The sequence below is a fragment of the Bos indicus x Bos taurus genome, chromosome 9 (assembly GCF_003369695.1).
Source record: "Bos indicus x Bos taurus breed Angus x Brahman F1 hybrid chromosome 9, Bos_hybrid_MaternalHap_v2.0, whole genome shotgun sequence".
NCBI classification, from domain to species: Eukaryota; Metazoa; Chordata; class Mammalia; order Artiodactyla; family Bovidae; genus Bos; species Bos indicus x Bos taurus.
Window position 1 is genome coordinate 98,071,254 of NC_040084.1, and position 12,532 is coordinate 98,083,785.

At 41.8% G+C, this 12,532-nt stretch overlaps 1 protein-coding gene across 3 annotated transcripts in view; it reads right to left on the reverse strand.

The window, feature by feature from the left end:
* AGPAT4 (1-acylglycerol-3-phosphate O-acyltransferase 4) overlaps positions 1 to 12,532 on the reverse strand; it is a 1,412,466-nt gene that overhangs the window by 954,033 nt on the left and 445,901 nt on the right. The window lies entirely within an intron of this gene.

Here is a 12,532-nt window from a genome sequence, read left to right on the forward strand (position 1 = left end):
CAGGAAATTGAACTGGCGGAAGATAGTACAAAGTTGGAATCTTGGCTGAAGAGTAAGGAAGGGATTGTCCAGGACAGGAAAGGTTCACCCAGGCCAGAGACGGCGGAGGAACACACAGAAGCAGACTGGGAGTGAGATACAGGGTCTGGACTCTGCAGACACTCGGAGAGTGGACGGGGTTGAGGGTTGGGGGCGGGCAGCTTGTATGTCCTCCTTCCAGTGGGCTGCTGCCTGCTCTTCTCTCTCGGGATCAGTAGGTGGGACCTCCTCCTGCGTCATGCCTTAGATGGTCTCTACCTTGGTAATGCCAAGCCCTCTAGCCCCTGGGTCCTTTACAACTCACTTCTATAAGCAAGTGTACATGCCTTCCTGTGAGCATTGCCCCCAAATTTAGAATCCCCCTGTCCTCTGCCCCTACCACTGTGCAGTCTACATCCCCATCAACCTCGAACTCTGGGCCATAACAGCTAGTCTTTTTTAGAAGACCTAAGAGATGAATTTTGCCACCATGGTTAATGTGAGGTAATTCAATGTTTGTAATAACCTGAGATTTGCAATGAAAACCCGATAAAGACCAATAATGCCTTCCCTGCTGGTGACTTTTGATATCAGTGGGCAGCTACATGTGTAGTGGGTCCTTGACATTTGGAGGTAGCTGTTTTGATGCAGTTTTTTTTTTTTTTAAATAAAGACAACACTGACTAAATTGTTTAGGCACAGCCTCAGCACGGTCCAGCCTAGAAGCACGGGTTTATTTTTCCTGACAATGTGTGATCTAGATGTACGCATCTCCGTCACCCTCATCTCACCCTCAACAGCAGGAAGGAAGAAGGGATGAGCTGATAAGCCCTCTGGTGGCAGGCCCCTTGAGTTCAGAGGCTGGTTCTGCCTCTGTCTAGCTGTGACTTCAGGGAAATCAGTTCCTTAGCCACTAAGATAGACATGTAATATTACCCTTTACGGTTGAGAGGAACAAATGAGGTAATGAGCACAGCGTGCTTGGTCAGCGTAAAGGCCTAGTAAGGGTGAGTCAGTCTTCTCAGCATTAGCTATTCCCTTCAGCGTCATCAATCCGTGAGACCGAGCCCACTGTGCTTAGGACTTGGAAATAAGCCACATTCATAGATTTCTGGGTGTTATTTTTTAAGCACCACCGTATACCCTGCTCAGTGCGTGACCCTTATCACTTAGAGCAAATGTTACAGGGGAAGCGGGCAGTGAGGAACAAAATACAATGAGTAATCAGTGAACAAAGAAACAACATCTGCTTTTTAAGTACACTTTGCATGCAGTTTAAAGTTAGAAATACTGAAGTTACAGGATTGAAAACATACTTGAGAAAGGTGATGGGCTGTCCCAAATGGCGCTTTACTTTTAAGAAATACGTCCATGAAGGGAAAATCTGTATCTTTGTAATTTCCTGATGCAGAACTGCTTTACACATTGATCCCTTCCCAACAGCATACAGAAAATAACATTTGCCCACACACATTAAATATGAGTTAGCTGAATGGCAAGTCCCTGCGCTCACCTCTGTTCAGGCAAATTCTGTACCAATGAGCTTCTTATCCTTGGGTCTGAGTGCACACCTAACAGTAATTTGTTTTAAAAATCCACGGATTCAACATTCTCTTTCACTTAACTTGGGTTTTCTTCATTCTAGACACCCTAACTCTGGTGTTAAAAATACTGTTTTTCCCCATAATATGAAACACATGGTATTTTAAAGATATCCGACTTCTTGGGTTATAGTGCCGTATCTCATCATTTATCCAGATCACTATCAGCTTTGGCTTCACATCAGAATTCTAATCAATTCTATATCCTTGCTCTGCGTGTGTTTCTTATTTTTCACGTCTAGTCAGGTGCTCATTCCCTTGTTCTTTGCTCTTGTTCATTTCACACACAACTACTCCTTATCCAATCTGTTGTGTTTCATCAATCTATCTTCCAAACAGAAAGTCATTGTGTCCTTCCAAATTCAGAAATACTAACTGCAGACACTCGAAGTGAAATTAAAGGCTAATATTTTAGACCATTTCAGATACAAAACCAAACTGTGATGCAGCTGGAGAGGTGCTGAGAGTTTTTCGATAACCTGGAAATTATGTGACTTCTTGAGGCAAATTTCTCCACCTGTGAGGCTCGAAGCTCTCTACTGAAAAGAAAAGAGAAACTTCACAGGACACCGATTGCAAACTCAAGTATTCTTTAGCTCACAAGTGTATTAATCAGAGCTATAAGTTCAAGGGAGAGAAACCAGCTCTGGGTATCTTATGTCATGTGGGAAATGACCTTGGTGCGAAGGGAGCCTTCAAGTCCACCTCCAGGCAACCTATCCCAGAGGTCACCGAGCAGAAAGACTCTCAGATCAAACTGAAATGCTTGAATCACATGGCTTTTAAAAATCAGTTTGAAATATAGTTTGAGAAGAAAAGGGGAGGATATAAACGCACACAACTTTAGGATAGGATGCAAACAGAATGAAGCACACAGGCAGAAGATGCTGTGGGCCAAAGTGACAAAGTCACTTGCTCCATCAGGGAGACAAAGGGACAGGGAATATACACAGATTTATCCTGTTAACTAGCCTGATGAACAATCGTGGATTGTGGTTTCTGTGGGCAGGGAAAACATGGGTCCAGAATAGACATCAGCAGTGGGTGACCAAATTTTGACTTCCTGACTATAAAATGCTGATGTCTATTTAGTGTACCTGAATATTTATATTCATAAATATTTTTGCCGCTCATATATTTTGTCTCACATATATTTAGGACCGAGGTGCCTCATGAATATTGGGTAGCTCCTGGTTCATTCACTCTGCTTCCCACTGAACACACGCATGCTCCACTTGCTAACAACATATTGAATATTCAGCACACGCCATCAATTCTGCTTTCTAGTTACTGAAAACTCCCTAAAGTTTTTGCCTATGTTCTACAAACTACAAGCTTGTATGCTCGGTCTATCAGTTGTGTATGACTCTTTGTAACTCTTTGGATGGGAGCCCACCAGACTCCTCTGTCCATGTGGATTTTCAGGGAAGAACACTGTAATGGGTGGCCACTTCCTTCTCCAGCAGTTCTTCCCGACCCAGGAACTGAATCCCCATCTCCTGTGTCTCCTGCACTGCATACAGATTCTTTACCAACTGAGCCTTTGGGAAAGCCCAAGCTTACTTATATGTAATAAAATCAAATACCCAGAAATGCAACTGCCTAGTACTTGTTACGTAAAAGAAACACATTAACAGGATGTTGAGATGCCACAGAACCTCTAAGAAACTGGAGAATGGGAACACAGTAAGATCCAAGGGAAAATCATGCTTCAGAAAGAGTCTGGTATTTCTACCGATGTCAGTACAGAGGCAAAAAAATGCCAGTGCCCTCATGTTGCTGCGTCACTTACTGAAGTTCCAGGAGCAACCTTCATACAACAGAGTCCCTGCTTCATTTCTGCTCCGGGATGTACAGATGGCGAGAGCAGGAGAACCTGGTCCCATGAATTCCATGATGGGCATGCCCGGGGCCTCTCAAGGCTACATAAACCAGGGTATTCCCAAAGGGAGATACAGATGCTAGACCAAGGATAAATACCCCAAATGGAGAGGACGTAACGATTATTTCTGTTTAATATCTCATAGAGGCCAATGACTCTAAAAACCATCTACATGCTGATGAGTTGCAATTTATCTCAATTTACATCATGTGTATCAGCCAACTACAAATATATTAGCCTTCTGTAAAGTAAATGCTCAAAGACGTTTCAGTCCCCTACACACACACACAAATCTGATATTCTTCCCATCTTCCTACACAACTATCTACTTACTCCAGCAAAATATATAATTGAATAAATTATAAAACTATGCATCTTGAGCATCATGCTTATATCACTCTTTTAACCTTGGGTGAATCCTAATCACTCTACGTCAACACACATCCCATAAGAACCAAGTTCTTCCATCCTATCTAACCCAGCACTCCCGTCACAATCTTCCTCTTTATCAAGTACTTCCTCACACCACTTAGTGCTGTTATAGGCCTTTTGGTTTATTTTCTATATTCCCCACATAAATAATTTTAAAGACATGAGAAAGTTGCTTTGCTTACTGTCTTCTTAAAAAAAAAAAAAAAAAAAAAAAACTCTACTATATTCCCAGGAACTAGAAAATAGTAAATGCTTCATAAATTATATTGTGCGGATATAGGATAGAGTTATGCAATTCTGTTGTACCTGTTGCAAAACAAGGCCTTGGCAATCATTGGTAAAAATTAAGACTAAAGAACATTAGTCTCATATGCTGTGGTTGTAGGAAACACTTGCATGTAGGTGTATTCAATGCGATCAGTAGGGGTGGATTTGCCTGCAGAGCCCACGGCAGCTGGGCGTCCAGGACTAGAGTCCATCAGGGGGGGCAGGGTGGAGACTGAGGGCCAGAGGAGCGGCTACGCTGCTGTAACAGCAAGCCTGGCCCCCACCTCTTCTTCCTTCCACCTGGGAAGGAGCTGTTACTTCTCCAATCATGAATTCCCCGAGGGCTGGGGGCTGATATCCAGTCTCACTAAAGAGCGATGCTGCTCTGTCTCCATGAATTTTCCCCAACAAAAGACGTTCCAGAAGCCGAGTTGCACGTGCCGTCTCTCGTCGGCAGGCATCTGCTCAGTCCTTAGAGGTGAGCGTGCAGGCGTCACACTGTTTGTGATTAGTCGCGGGAAGCATCCTCTTGGAATGTGGCAGTTAGAACACATCTTTGCCACAGTTCCCTCAAAGTATCCAACACTTGTCTTCTGAGCAGAGGAACAGCTGGAGCAAAGACAGCGTGGGGTATGTGGCAGAGTCTTTAAAGACTGAAAAAGTTCCAGGGAGGGAACAGCTCTTATTTTGGAGGAGGCTGAAATGGGCAAACCATATGAAATCTCAAGCCAGAGAACAAGTGCCCATGAAAAGCCAAGGAAAGTCTGCAAGATGAGTCAGTTGATGCTAGACTTGCCTTTTCCCAAACTAACAGATATGATGAAGTCACAGTGCTCAAAACAGTATGACGGGCCATCTATTTGCATAGGTAACATCAAGTCAGAGAAAGCCTACAGGTCAACCTTATACGAGAATTTATTGTAACAAGGGTAATATTTCTACACATTGGGAAAAATGAATATTTAATAAATAGTAACATCACAGAAAGCCATCCTTTCAAAAGAAATAAATTTGGGCTCCTTTATCACTCCACATGCAAAGAGAAATTTCAGACCAACTAAAAATTTCAAATGTAGTCAATTAAAAAAATAGGAGATGTTTGTAAAATATACAGGCTTAGGAGAATTTTATATCCAAAAATAGGGAAAAATATATAAATATATGATTATGTGAAAAATATTTCAGTGAGTCTAACCAGTGTTGTGTTAGTCACTCAGCCATGTCTGACTCTTTGCAACCCCATGGACGGTAGCCCATCAGGCTCCTCTGTCCATGAAATTCTCCAGGCAAGAATACTGGAGTGGGTTGAGATGCCCTTCTCCAGGGGATTTTCTGACCCAAGGGTTGAATCCAGGTCTCCTGCATTGCAGGCAGATTCTTTACCATCTGAGCCACCAGGGGAATCTCAAGTCTAACAAAGACACCGTAAATAAAAACAATAGACAACAAAAAATCTGTTTAGAAAATATATATGCAACTTGCACAGTAGATAAAAGGTTACTTTGCTATAAAAATACACACACACACATATATATATATATAACTTATGATGCCATTTAAAAACTATTATAATACAGAGGATCATATTTAAATGTTAAGCAGATAAAGTGAAAATTAAATTATAAGAATATTTCATTTAGGTTAATAAAACTGGGAACATAAATAATGAAAACATTTTTTAGGGGAATAAAAGCAATCAAATACTAACAGCAAATATGACTGCTACAGCTTTTTTAACACAATCTTGCAACTAATTCAAATTAAAAATATACATACCCTTCAACCCAGAGATACACCTCTTTGGAATTAGCTCTTTAAAAATATCAGAACTTAAGGATATAAGGATGTGTATTATGTATACACACACATAAACACATGCACATATACACATATTCCCATTCACAGAATCATAGTAATTTCTTTATCTTTCTCTCTTATTCTCTTCCTCACATACACACACAAACACACATATACATACACACAGACACACACACACACATACAACCTGTAAATGAAATATATGCTATCAATAGATCAATAGGGAAATGTTTATAGCATTATAACAAAGTATAGAATATTATGCAACTATAAGAAAATAAAAATAGAGAACCAGAAAAATTAACTAAGAGAGAATAAAACATTTTCAAATAAGAAAAACAAATCTAGGGGAAAATCCTTACATCTACATATGAGAAAATGAATATATTCAAAGATTCAAGTAAGAATGGTCACTAAAATGTTAGCAATGGTTAGATACAAGGTTTCTCCCTCATACTTTTTCATATCTTTCAAGTGCTACATAATGAAAATGTAGTATTTATAGAATAAAATTTAACCAAGCTTTTTACAATACTGGAAGGCACTAGCGTAACCATACCTTATTTTTCTCCTATGTCTTACCTACAAGACATATTTCAAAATAACTTACTTCTTCCATCAGTTACTAGTCAAAGAAAAGTGAAAAATTACTTACAGCCCAATATTTAAAAGAAACTTGATATAATTTAGCAAAACTGAAAGCAAGGCACACGTTCTCCATGTGCCTTCCAACTACTCCAAGAATAGAACGAAGGAGACAGAAGTTTGGCTGTACATTTAATAAAGAAAACAAATTAAAGGCGAGTGTTCTGCATTGGGACACTGGAATCTCAGTGGCAGCTGCCAAATTAAAAAAATAAATAAAATGCCATAGATCAAGCTGCAGTGGCGGCCCTCTGCATGGAGCCAGCTCCGCAGGCCCCGGACTGTCCTCGCACCTGCGCAGGGGTGTCCTTCATTTCTCTTTGAACGTGACCAGGCCTCTTGAAGGAGAACGCTAGGTGGCATGCCTGCCAAGCTCTGAAAGCCATTAGACACCAGGAAGCAATGCCATCAAGATTCTACTGGAAGATCCTCCTTTCCCTTCTAGGTTGAGAAGGCATTTTCGAACACAGCCTGCCTCCGAGTCTCTTTACCAAGATCAAAAGGTGTCTGGGAGGCCGGTGGGCAGGAAGGACTCTCAGAAACAGAGCACCTACCCTGTAGGGGTGCCTGAGCAGGAGCCTGTAAGCCAATTCCCCTTGCAGGCCATCTGCAAAACGTTAATTGTGAATTCTCAAACCCTCAGCGCAGAGAGGAATTTCATAAAAAGAACTCTCTTTCTGATAAACCAGTTTTAGCAGGTGAGTCTCTTCCAGCTTGGTAATTCTATGGGAAAGATGATAACAGGCTGTCCCATACAGCAGTTGCCCTCGGACTTCCCTGGGAGTCTAGTGGTTAGGAATCTGCTGTGCGATGAATGCAGAGGACCCAGGTTCAATCCCTGTTTGGGGAAATAAGATCCTGTACCCAACAACAAAAGCAGTTGTCCCTGTGTGCCTGGCTGCGTGCTTAGCAGTGACCTTGGTCCTGACTCAGCTGAGCCCCATCAGGGCTGTGCTCCTGAGAGCTGAGCACGTGTCATGTGTGACTCCCCGGGATTTGGGAGGTACCCAATATTCCTCTAGTTCAACTATCAACCTATTTGTTCGAGGACTAATTTGGCTGTTTTATAATCAGCAGAATATTTTCAAGTCTGTCAAAATACTGCATGTGGACACGCCTATGTGTTCAACAGCACCTATCTAATTCAATCATCAGCAGAAAGACAAGAAATGGGCCATCACTCGGATTTTGGACTTCACTGAGACAAAAGGATCAGCCTCTGATCATGAAATGTTTTTTCTGGGTGTTTGATTTCACTGAGTTGCATGATCTCTTTCTCTTCAGTCCTAAATGCAGTTTGAAAATCTGGCCTGCAGCTCAGTGGTAGCTGACTGGATGCCGTCATGCTCTCTATTTGAATCTATATTTTCTGTCGGCCAGACATTTTAGCCACTTAGACAAGTGCTTTTTACATCTTGAGTCTTTAGCCCAAACTATGCCATCCCCTCCCCAGGATATCTCCTTTTGGGCTGTCTTTGCCATGACAGATGGAGCCCAGGTCTCCACCCGGTTTGGACCCCAGGTCTTAAACTGGAGGCTCTCGTGATCCCAGGTGGTCTCACAGGTACTGTCTTTCCTCAGACCCCAGCCCGAGGGTCTTCCCCTCCAGTGTCATCGAGCTCTGTGCAGCCTCCAGCCCTCCAATCACATCGCAGTTGTTCTTGCCAGAAAAAGCCAATCTTGCTGATAGAAGTCAGAAGAGTAGATACTAAGGGGTAAGAATAACTGAGTAGCAGGGGGCATGACAGAACATTCTAGAAATGGTCTAAAATTATATCTAGATGAGGCTCATCCTAGGCAATAGGTAACAACGTCACTGAAAATCTCTGCCTCTCACTGTATATGAACAAGAAGCCTGGGGAGTATCACCTGTGCCAGAGTCCACCATCCGTTGCCCATTTGGCTCATTTCTAAGACGGATATTGCCTTGATTTACCAATTTAACATGTGTAGGAAGCTTTTTTTCAAATATTTTATTTCTAATTGGAGGATAATTACTTCCCAATGCTGCCTTTGTTTCTGCCATGCATCTCCATGAATCAGCCAGAGAAGTACAGATGTCCCCTCCCCTCCTCTTAAACCTCTCCCCCACCCCTCTAGGTTGCCACAGAGGACAGGTATCATCTCAGTTGGTCAGAATGGCCGTCATCAAAAAAATTTACAAACAATATATGTTGGAGAGGGTGTGGAGAAAAGGGAAGCTTCTTGCACTGTGGGTGGGAATGTAAATTCACACAGCTTTTGACATTGTAAAACAAAATCAAAGTAGCAAACCCAGAGAGTCCCACTAGGTGAACTAATGGCTTTGCATTCACCATTTGTTCCCCTTTTTCTCCCCCCCCACCTTTTTTTTTCAGCATGATAATTTCATTATGGAGAAAGTTCTCTTTGTCATAATTGCTGGTGTTCGCATTTGTGTGTGTGTCTGTGTGTGAATATTTAACAAAGACTATTCCCTGAAATGCATACAGGATGTCACAGCTGGAAGCCTTTGTGATACATGTGAGCTTCATTGCACAGGCATACTTGCCGAGATTTTTCTTTATTGTGATTCTCTGAATTTGGAACTGTACTGAGAAAGTGACAGGAGAGAAGGATTGTTACTATGATCGGCATGTTTTTCCCAAAAAAAATATTTTTCACTTTTGAAAGTTATCAGATATCTTGAAGATAATATAAACATATAGTCACACACTACAAGCCTTATTTAAATCGCATCAAATGAAATGGTCAGCCCCAAACAGGCTTGAGGAAAGAGCTGTGCACTGTGATAATTGGAAAATTCTAAATGAATGTTTTCCCCTCTGATCAAATAGTTTTCAAAATTTATAGCAGGAAACTAACTCAACCAACATACCAGTGGCCAAATTATCTCTAATATAGCTTTTGGTATGGACGAGTAAATGTATTACGTAACTGCGGGCACTAGACTCCCTCCTCCATCCTAAATCTCAATGCATCAGTTCACTCATTTATTCTACATAGGTCAACTACATAGGAAGTGCATAGCAGCCTCAACAAAAGTGGAAAAGATAGAGACCTAGGAGGAAATCAGATAATAGATAAAATTAAAATACATTAATTCAAATTTAGATTGCACCAGCTTCAATCTCAGGTAAAAATATAAGTTTAAACATATGAATCCCTTCAACCATCTAGAAGCTTGTTTATATATTTACACATGGTTTGATTCAAGAAAGAATATAAAAATGGAAAAGTGAATCACTCTGCAGTACACCTGAAACCAACACAAATTATTAATCAATAATACTTCAATATAAAATTAAAAAATAAGTAGAAAGAAACCCTAAGAAAAAGAGAAAAAACAAAAAAGGAAATGTTTTAGGCAATAAATTAAATATCCTTGATAAAACTGAAGATTTCTTGAAAGACACCAATCACCAAAAATGACTCAAGAAGAAACAAAATTAATAATACACAGAATAACACTCTATCTCCTAAAGAAATTAAATACCATCACTAAAGGCAGAGATCATCTTCTTATCTGATACTAGTTTAAATCAGTCTCGCATTTAGTGGCGCTGAATACTAGAGGCAAATCTAATTTAATCTTTTAATTCTATGGGAGGCAATGGCCTCCCATAGAATTTTTATGCTTTATGACTAAGAAATTCTTATCTCATAGTACTTACCATTCAGACACTTAACATCTGCAGTTTTAAAAATATGAAAATAACATTTTAATAATAGTCCACTCTAATATATAAAAAAAGATATAAAACAGCCTATAATAAAAAAGTGAAGACAGTTTGCTGGGGTGGGGAGCTGACCCAGAGAAAGAAGGGGGGAAAGCATTTGATTAAAGCTAGTGGTGACCTTCCTCAAGCAAGTCAAGGAAACAAATTTTATACATTTGCTAGATGCAGGCACTTATTTTCTAAGCTTTCAGGCAAGCTTAGAAAGGGCCATAAGGTACTAGCCACATTAAACACAGAAACCATTTTCTTATTTTACTGCTATTTTGGATGGACTGACTTCCTGGGTGGTTCAGACGGTGAAGCATCTAATTGCAACCCAGGAGACCCGGGTTTGATCCCTGGGTCAGGAAGATCCCCTGGAGAAGGGAATGGCTACCCACTCCAGTATTCTTGCCTAGAGAATTCCATGGACAGAGAAGCCTGGCAGGCTACAGTTCATGGGGTGCTCGAGGCAGGTACTTATTTTTCTCAGCATTCAAGCAAGCATAGAACGGGGGAAATGATATTAGCTTCGTAAAACATGGAAACCACTTCCTTCTATTATTGTTATTTCTGACACCGAAACTAAAGAATAATTCTCATAAATAAGTGGATGCATTTCCACCAGGTATTGTAGAGGGAAGGGCGACTGTGACATCATCTCTGAGGCATACACAGGTTCTACCATAGTAACACGCTTCACACATAGTCAGGAGCAGGTCTTAAATGTTCCTTAAATGAAAGGAGCTAGAGAAGTTAAACAAACAAAAAAAAAAATTGGAGAAAGAAAGAAACAGAGAAATAAACGGAGGGTCAAGCTGAGACCAGTGTTGGTGGTGTGTTGTGAACAGACCCTAGAATTCAAACTGATACACTTGAGAGATCACATGATGATGACAGTAACAGCAATCAGAAACGTGGGAGGGGAGTGGAGGGAAGTCCCGATGAACCACCAGGAATCAGGTCCCGAACACACGGCCTTATGCGCATCCCTGAGCAGCCTCCACGGCCTAGGCTCAGGCAGGAGGGGCGAAGACACATACAGCTTTAGACAAGGAGGCATGCTAAAATAATGCAGTCGAGGGCCCCCAATGAGAGAGAAAAGAAACTCAAAAAGATTAAGGGTCCTGCTAAAGGTCACAAACCTACGGAGAAGCATTTGGTTATCTATCAAAAGCAGAAAATACACTATCCATTTGGCAACCTCAGATGAAAGTAAGACCTTAATCCCACAATATGCACACACAGAATATCAGTGACTCGAGTTCTCAACTTTTCTCCTCTGATTTTAACCAAACCCCACAGATACTGTGTGTAGAAAGAAAGGAACTGTTAGACAAAACTAGTTACCTTCCCACATTTACTGGGCACCCTCTCGTTTCCAACCTGGAGAACGACAGGGGTCAGCATGTTCCTTGCTCTGCTCCTGGCCTGCCAGTACTCTGGTTGCTGTAATATCCTAAACTGCAGTTATTAAACACAGATACTGCTCGTAGTTCAAACATCACGCTCGACATTATGATTTTCCATGTGTATTTACAGCTACAGTTTGGGCTTTGCTGGTGGCTCAGCTGGTAAAGAATCCGCCTGCAATGCAGGAGACCTGGGTTCGATCCCTGGGCTGGGAAGATCCCCTGGAGGAGGGAAGGGCTACCCACTCCAGTGTTCCGGCCTGGACAATTCCATGGACTATATAGTTCATGGGGAGGCAAAGAGTTGGACATGACTGAGTGACTTTCACTTCACTGACAGTTAGAATGGGGTAAACTTGAGGAGAAGTGCTATATTCAGAGATGTCCAATATAAACTTGGACAACAGAACTGAAGAGCTGTCTCACTTGGGGCTGAGGTCTCAGCCTGGGGACCCGTGGCGGCTGCCCGGGTTTCCATCCTGCCCGTGAGACCTGCCTGAAGGGAGGCAGGGGCTGGGGTAGCAGGAGTCGGCCGGCAGAAGACAGTGACGGGTCACCTGGGAAGGGCCTCTTGCAAGTGAGGAGAGCGTCTGGGCACCCATGCACGAGGCAAAGACAACACCTGAATCTCAAACACGGGGTGGCTGGCCGGTTAGGGTGCCTCAGTCAGCCGCCACAGCTCATACTGACATTCTGGCAAGAATCTGTGAGAAGCCCCAAAGGTCTTTTTCTCACTAAAACACACATATAAAGCTCCTA